We start from the raw sequence: 6114 nt of genomic DNA, 5'->3' as shown, positions 1-6114 counted from the left end.
TATTTTAGTCTATCATTGGTCTCATGTCTCACATGAATATCATATGTTGAAACTCATTTCAAATTTCATAGCGCAGAAACCCGGTCTAGGTGATTTCGTAGCGCAAAACACCGATTTTGCACTAACTGCGCTACGAAATCGGGGATTCGTGCTGATCCATAGCAAATCTCACCCAGCTGTCAAATTTATCAAAATTCGTATGTTTACATCAACAGTTGTCAGCTTATACACTTTCCCTGTCGAATTCAGCTGTGATTCAGTGGTTTTTGTCCAGTCTAGCGTTTGTTCCCTCGACAGACTGCTAGCCGCCTTCACTTGCAGCCATGTATGCTCCTGTTCTCGTTTTTAATGACGTTATAAAGCGGGAGACTGGAAATAGGGTGCGCCATGCAAATATTCAAGCATCAAAGGCTGTTGCAGATATTATTCGAACCACATTAGGTCCCTGTTCTATGATGAAGATGCTACTTGATGCAGGAGGAGGCATCGTGGTTACAAATGTTGCAGGCATATCATTTCAATGCTGAGCCAGAGATTATTCGAGCTTCACGCATTTTTCGTGTTGGTGTTATTCAAAATTCCATTGTTCTTCCCACATGTAGTCAGTGGAAAAGTTCAAGAATGAACCCTGACAATTCAAATTCTTCTTGGAGTGTTCTTGTAGTGCATGATAACATTGTTCTTGCAGTGCATAGCAGCCCAGCCAATCCTCCGAAACTGAAATATGGCCATCTGTCAAGGATTGACATGGATAATGATAATAAAAAAACAAGGTGGAGGTGGTTAGATATGTCAATTCCCTTCATGGACTATTCAGAGAAAGTAAAAGCTTCGTTGTCCTCAATTGAATTTAATATTTTGAAGATTCCAGTTAAAGATCAAGAATTTTTGTTAACAGGTGCCAAACAGCCTTTCGAGGTGATATTTGTGTCATATAGATTCTCTTGTGAATCAAGAAGTAAGGAAAATGTTTTTCGGGAGGATGCTTGTAATCCACTCTTTGTTATCCTCCATGGTGGGTCACATTCTACTTCATTGACAAGCTTTTCAAGAAATCAAGCCTTTTTGTCATCCATGAGCTACAACAAACTACAGAGGTTCTTTGGGCTTTGGAGAGGAGGCTTTGCAATCTCTACCTGGTAATGTTGGGCGACAGGATGTGGCTGATGTCATAAATGCTATTGATCTAGTAATTCATAAGGGACTTGCCCTCCCACGGAGGGCTTCTTGCAACCCATTTAATTAGCCAGGCACCAGATAGGTTTGTTGCTGCAGCTGTCCGGAATCCTGTGTGTAATCTCCCATTAATGGTTGGCGCAATAGATATTCCTGATTGGTGTTATGTGGAGGCATATGGAAAGAATGGGAAAAATGTTTACACTGAAGCACCTTCAATGGAAGATACCACCATGTTTTATCAGTGTTCACCAATTAGACATATTTCAAAGGTAAAAGTACCCATTCTCTTACCTTTGGGTGCACAAGACGTTCAGGGTTCCTGTATCAAATGGATTGCAGTATACTCGAGCTCTACGGGAGAAGGGGGTGGAAGTAAAAGTCATTGTTTTCCCAAATGATGTACACAGCATTGACAGGCCACAATCCAATTTCGAAAGCTTTCTGAACATTGGACTTTGGTTTAAGAGATTCTTGAAATGAAGGCCTTTGGCAGGCCCATGTTCCTCTATAGGTCGCATGCTTTATTTTAGTGAGAAGCCTAAGGGGGCTGATCTAAAAAGCTATGAAATCAGATATTTGCAAAGGAGACGGGAAAGCTCTTTCTATTCTAGAGCTATCCATTCCAAAGAATCTGTGAGAGTATTGGCAGATATGAATCTTAGAGATCTGAGTCAGCAGATTTTTAATGAGTTGGTACGTACTCAAGTTCTCACAAGAACTTTGCTCCACCCATTTCAAGACTATAATCTTCAGGATGTTTTTCTGAGAGAATACCCTGGTGTGGAAGATATTTGACTTGAAATTCTTGCAATGCAGGGACCATCCCTCTTGGCAGTTGATATTTCTAGTTCAGACGTGACAGATTTAGGGCTTTCACTATTACAAAATTGTCTAAATTTACAGCATCTGAATTTTAACTGTTGTCAACGTATTTCTGATGCTGGACTAGAAGATCTCACAGGCCTCATTAGAGAGGGAAAGGACCATCAGAAGTTTGTGTCCCTTGCTACATCAGTTTTGAAGAGGGATTCAGTGGTGGTGAAACTTCAATATTCACATTCTCCAAAAACTGAAGATGACATGAAGCCAATTACCCATCTTCTCGCTGTTGATCTTACCTCAAAGAGAGGGTTGAAATTTGTTCGTCATGGACTTTGCTATCTGTTGGATGGAATCAAAAGGGTACCGTGCCAAGGCTTTAGAATTTCTAAACCAATTAATGATTTGGTATGAGGCACGACATTTATATAGTTCACAAACAAGTAATACCAATGTCGAAGATTTTTTTGAAGAAGTTGCTAAGCTGGCTGAAGCAAGTGATTTGAAGTCAGGTCGCTTGAGGTCTGCACTGTCAGAAATCTCATGGGACTCTTTCAAGGATTATTTGCAAAGGGTTTCTAGTTTTTTATCGTCAGAGTTTGGACTTGGGTCAGGCTATAATGCTGTCATTACAAATGGAAGGGTGGTCCTTCACAAAGAAGACAGTTTTGTCAGTGATGATTTGAAGCTTCTGGAAACTGTAGAATATGATAGAAGAATCAAACCTGCAATAACTATAATTGAGCAAGTTGAGTGGGAAGGAGTAGATCCTGATGACCTAACAAGCAGTGATTTTCTGAGTGATGCAATAATGGCAATTTCATCTGCAATGGCTATTCGTTCTCGAGGTGCTGATAATGCGCATTTTGAAGTTCTAAATGCAAAATACAGTGCTTTGAATTCTAGAGCAGGCAATATTAGGGGAGTAGGGGGCTTAAGCCATGAACAGTGGCGATCATTTAGCTATGAAAGGAAGACTGTGTTTTTGAAATTACACAGCAGTTTCGTAGTGCGCTACGAAACTGCTGTAGCTGCATGTTACAATTCGGTTGATCAATTATGACTGACAAAGCGGCAAATCTTTTTGAAAGGTTTTGTCATCACACATGTACATAGGAAAGGTTTACAACACATAAACGACGTGGCACTCCAATAGATTGTTGACTGATTCATGAAGATCAACATGGTTAATTACTTCTGAATATCTTTGAGGAAACCAAAAGCATAAAAACAAGGGTAGTTTCTTGTTTCTCAGCAGAGGTAAAGGGATAAGACATTAAGGACCAATAATAAGCTTCGAACATCCACCATAGCTAAAGCTAAAGGAAACCACTTGTCAGAGAATGAATCTTGATTGTAATAAATGCTATGTTCAGCATGATGTAGAATTAGACTCCTAATTGTCTTAGGTTTCTAAACTTCCAGTTGGCAATTGTTGTATTTAATAGTTAGTTTAATATGTCAATAGGTGTCATGATAAGGAGAATTCGAGTTCCCCTCATTCTTGAGGAGGAATCTCAGTTAGGTAGAAGAGCTCTATATATAGGAGAAAGAGCAATGTAATAAGGGTTGGAAATTTATTAAAAAAAAAGCTCTGATATTTGGCTTATGTAAAGACTCTGTTTTTTTGGTAATACAGTACTGGCTTATGCTTCTCAAGAATCATAAAGAGTTCAATGTGATGAATTTATTTTGTTGTCTTTTCATGTTATCTACAGTGTTATGAGTATGTGATTACTTAGAAATCGCTAACAATGCTCTAATTTCCTTCATATACTCGTAAACTGCCTTCTATGTGTTTGGTGTGCTCTATATATGTTGAAATCTGAATGCCTTGACTTCTATGCAAAGCCAACGCTACTATTAATACTGAATCAAATATGACTCCATAAGCCCAATGGATACTTGTTAATTGTGTTTCCACCATTTTCATTTTTATCTGTTTCACAAGAGTTAGCCATCTTGATCATAATCAAAAACCTTTAATCCTTCGAGAGAGCCCTCTCAGGTTGGGGAGGCTAAGCCTCAGCCTAAAGTAGGTTTGAAACAGTTACTTGAAGTCTTCCTGGTCTGTAGCCTTCCAGGGCTTGATTTTGAGATAACACCGGTGATGGATGTGTACAATTTTTAATTTAATGTGTCACAACAAATGATTGTACAGGTGCAAAGAAAGCAGCTCCTGGATGATTACGTGTCACCTACACACATAGAGGAAAGGGTGATTATGTCAGATTTTATAACACATCCAACTACCATGGTCGGTGCTTCTAAGGCTTATGCAGAAGCCACGAGTTCAATGGTCAAGTTATTGATAGTAGAGAATGAATAGATGGCAAAGGACTTGTAAGAGGCCAGCCAAAGAACAAAAAATCTGCAGGATCCACTATGTCAGAGATGAGAAAAGGAATACTTACTGAAGTATCGACTCTTGAGACCACCATGCAGAAACTGTATGGCAGATTTGTCACTGTGCACAAGCAGTTGTCCATCTATATGGTTTTCAGCAGCAGTGTGCGAATATAGCCAAAACTCTCAAAGAAATACACACTGCTATTACGCATGTACAGGAATGGACAATGAGGTACGAGGGAGCCCCACTTTACTTATAGAAGATAATGAAGCTACAGGAAGAGCTAGACAAATCACAAATTAAGATGTTGATCTGGAATTATGAGAATCTCCCTCCACTCATCATCAACATTGAGGCTTCATATGCACAGTTGTTCAAGATTTTGGATGTCATAGTGAGTACACATAGGATCCCTTCAATCAGATCCCTCACTCAATCCATGAAGAAGAACCAAGTCCTGATGGAGGTCGACAAGTACATAGAGAAGTTGATGCAAGAGGCCACTAGCGATGACTTGCATCCGAGTACAGAAAACATGCAAAAATACATCGATGGTCTAGACACACTCAGGACAATGTTGAGCATGCTTCAAGATGAGTTGGACAGAGGTTCTAGAACCATATACCCGGAAGCCATGGAGGCAAGAGTCTGTTTCTAGAAATACATCACCAAACAGTACGGGGACACAATAGCATAGTACCAAGATTGGTATCAGTTCATCACCGAAGACCATCAAAAGGAGGTTGTTGAGTTGGTCTTTCCCCAAGACCCTGAGTGATGATGTTTGTCTGGTTAGGCAGACTCAAGGCTATTTTGTCGCACATGGGTATATGTGGAAATTGTATTATTATTTGTAAATATATTGTAAGTGAAATTCCAAGTGTCATTAGTGGAATGTGAATAGTCACTATGTAATGTGAAGAGTCATTAGGTTAGTCAAAGAGTCAAAGGGGAATGTAAAGGGTCGCCCCACCTTTTGTTATATATAGAACCTAATAACTCATAGAACAATATTTTGGGAGCCAAGCTTTTGGCTAAGGATTGCTTAGAGAAGGCTTGGAGAGTGTTGTGATGAGCCTTGGCTTCTCGACAATGTAGAGTGAGTACATCTCTTTGGAGGAGCAGGCGGTGTTGATTGTAATGTTCCACTATTGGGGCTAGTGGTTGTCAATGGTGTATGTATGGATGGAACTTTCACTTAATAATATAGCTGAGCCAACACGTTTTCATGCATATGTTTTTATTTCAGTTCAACTATTCTGATTACTTTAGCAATGTATGTTATTTAACTTATGCATTTATGTATGAACTATTTTGTATGCAATTTCATGAATCTTGCTGAATACATGTTGTTGTATTAACCCGTCACTTTGGATTGTGGAATATTCTTCTTCCAGTGTGTGATGTCATTCCACTCGTGTGTTCCTTTCAGGCTGCGTAATATTATAGGCTTCTAAGGGACACACTTCTTTTTCCCTTCTGTGTGTTAGAACCCCCATGCATCTCACTTGACTCACTGCAAGGTCACACACTTGCTTCCGACAAAGTTATCATACTTACCTCTGCACGCTACTGCGGTCAAGGCACTACTTTACTACCCACTGTTGGGACTCCTACTCCAAACAGTCTGAGGTCTAGTTGGGGCTTCTTACCGGGGAGATCCCTTAACATGTTGGCGGGTCCATAACCATTAACATCTTCTTAAGTTTCACTGAAATGGTTAGCTTCATATTTAAGAGGAATTTTATGTTCAATAATGGCTGTGT

General features: G+C 39.7%; 1 pseudogene; it reads left to right on the top strand.

Moving 5' to 3' along the window:
* Nucleotides 1-323: 323 nt before the first annotated feature.
* On the top strand, nucleotides 324-1659 carry LOC149197879 (acylamino-acid-releasing enzyme pseudogene; annotated as a pseudogene).
* The last annotated feature ends 4455 nt before the right edge of the window (nucleotides 1660-6114 follow it).

Source organism: Pinus tabuliformis, chromosome 2_2 (genome assembly GCF_031772625.1).
Source record: "Pinus tabuliformis cultivar Carrire ecotype Pingquan chromosome 2_2, CPIR1, whole genome shotgun sequence".
NCBI classification, from domain to species: domain Eukaryota; kingdom Viridiplantae; phylum Streptophyta; class Pinopsida; order Pinales; family Pinaceae; genus Pinus; species Pinus tabuliformis.
The sequence above is the reverse complement of the archived record's forward strand: the minus strand, read 5'-3'. Positions and strand labels throughout refer to the sequence as shown.